We start from the raw sequence: 2,815 nt of genomic DNA, 5'->3' as shown, positions 1-2,815 counted from the left end.
GAAAACATCCCTTGAAATATTTTTCTGAAATGTCATATTTGATGAGAAATAAATAAAACGTTTTGAGTTTATCGCTCAGTGAGCATTTAAAAAACGTGAAAAAGGATGGCTGATCGCTCCCAAACGTCTACAGCTTTGTCAGTTTATGTATATGGTGGATAACATGAAGTGCTTACACTGGCAGCTACTGTTTTGCTAAAACCAATTCTGTGATGTTCCTTTGAGATCCGTGCATTTTACAGAAGTAAAAAAAAAAAAAAAAACTAAGATCTTTCAGCCTCAACTGAAATATGAAAACATTCATGTTTACGATATTTTACATGAGGTTTTGATTAGAGTACCAATTTAATTATTTACAGTTTCTTTGATTTATCGTTCCATTTTGGAGCTTTGATTCAATCTACATTGTTTTTGATTGGTTGATGTTGTTTTACTTTCTTTTTTTTATTTTTTAATGTATTTGTTTACCTTTTATTGTCATGTTTTTTAAAACCATATTTTGGTTTTTATTTATTTTCTTCTTTATTTATTTATTTATTTATTTTTATTTATTAGTGTTTAGGAATGATTTAGTATTTGTTTTGCTGTTGCTGCGTCAGATAAAAGTTTGCTGGGGTTGTGCTCTATAATTGATATTATTAATAGTTTTCATCAGTAAGACAATCATTAAATCTTGCATAGCAAAAACAGGCTACCATCCAAAATACAATGTAATGGACACTTCATCCGTATGGACTGCATAAAGGGGGTAACCCTGTTTCAGCCCCGGGAGTAGGTGGCAACGACCCCTGAAAAAAAAACTGTAGCCTACACCTTGAAGTGGCCTTCAGGCCTTGTTTGTCTGGCGACTTGCACAACAAATAAATTTAAAAACTATTAACAACTGGTGACCCTGAATTGCTGCGAAAATGTAAGGGTTGACATGGGCATGGACAACTTTTCAGTTTGTAAAGTCCTCGCCTCTCATCAATACCTTGGCTTTGATTTGATTCCCGGCTTGGGTTATAGATGAGTATAGAGTTATGCACTTTCTAGTCATAACTTTGAGGGTTTTTCTCCCTCAGAAAAAAAATCAACCAAAGCTGTGCTCAGTGACGTGGTCAAAAGTACTAGCGAGGCTGGCTGCCAAAGGTACCCTTGCAAGTTGAGAGCCTATGTCTAAAACAGGCTGTAGCCGCGTCTTTTGCAATTCAGCTTCTCAGCTGTTAGTAAGGATGGTAAGCCTCCTAAATTATTTTTCTTATTACATTTTTTGTTGATCCCACACGAGTAATATGCCTGTGATTGTTTTCACAGAACTTGGGGAAAGTACTGAGTATACAGTGCTAATACACATCAGTGTATATATTGGTAAAAACCAAAATTATTATTCTTTATCCCCGATGCAAATTTAACATCTATTATTACATTTTTGTTTAACATTTTTATGAGTTTGTAACATTGGAGGCTGGTGTTTATATTTTTTGTGTGAAAATTACTAGTGCCTGCACAATTAAACTTATTGGCCTAAAAAGTATATATTAAAATAATGCCAAAGATTTACATGTAGTGTAGATGTTTAATCACAATTGAGAAAAGTATAATAGTTGTGTTTAATAAGCAAATATTCTATTGTAATATATTCAGGAAATGTCGGAACACATTTTTATTGTACATAATTATTTTTACACATGACTGGGTGGTACTTTTTGTATTGCCAAAATAATAATCTATGCACTTTAAACCTTAAAATAGATTTGTTTATTTCATACATCTATACTTCTAGAAATATAAGTATTTCAGGGGGGAGAAAAAAAACCCAGAAAACACCCATTATTTCACTTCAAATATGTGAGCTGCCTTTATCTTTCCTAAATTACTCTAAAACCTGTTCTATCTCAACGTCATAGCCTGAGCTTTTGCCAACAGAGGTTGAAAAACTATGGAAAGTCATAAATGCAAATAAAAAATAGATGGCCGTAGTTTTTAAACAATGTCACACAATTATTCAAAACATTGGTGAATTTGTTGAAAACAGACATGGGAGATACTTTATTTAATTGAAAGTTTGCAAAAACCGTTGAATTTGGTTAGAACATTTTTAACAGGATTGATTGTTTTGATAACATTTGGACGCCCATGCTGACCAGCACGTTTTGTTTACCATACAAAAAAAAAGAGAAAGCTTTTAAAAGGTGTATAACGAGAATGAAAGTAAAGGCTGTTAACATAGTTTGGTGTTGATTTAAACCATGTACATGTATTACCAATCTATTATACACACAATAGCACTGGGTACCAGTTCATTGTATTTCTATGCAAACTTACTCAGGTTACAGACAGAGCAATGAATTCAAAAACTTAATAATTGAAATTAGAACAAAACAAATTTGGATGGAAATATTTTTAAAATCCCCTGATTTCTTCAATTTGTGAAGAGCATCAAAACACACACAAACTATTTTGTGCAAATTATTAACAAATATACAGCGAACAAAGACTCAAGTTTGTTTGCACATACTCTTAATATTAGCAGAGTGTCATGGTCCAGTGGTTAAGAGCATCAAATTCAAGTTCCGGTGCAGTCACCGGAGTGTGGGTTCGAATCCCGGTCTTGACACTTGTGTCCTTGAGCAAGATACTTTACTATAATGTCTTCTCTCCACCCAGGGGTATGGGTACCTGCGAGGGTAGAGGTTGATATTGTGTATGAAAAAGCCACAAGCGCCTTAGAGGCAGGTCAGGGCTGTATACTCCCACGGGAGCTGAGAAACATTACAGGGATGTTATTTGCCCGATGACCAGGGCACTAATGTAAAGAGCATTGATACAGTTA

This window comes from Asterias rubens, chromosome 2 (assembly GCF_902459465.1).
Source record: "Asterias rubens chromosome 2, eAstRub1.3, whole genome shotgun sequence".
In the NCBI taxonomy this organism is placed as follows: Eukaryota; Metazoa; Echinodermata; class Asteroidea; order Forcipulatida; family Asteriidae; genus Asterias; species Asterias rubens.
The sequence above is the reverse complement of the archived record's forward strand: the minus strand, read 5'-3'. Positions refer to the sequence as shown.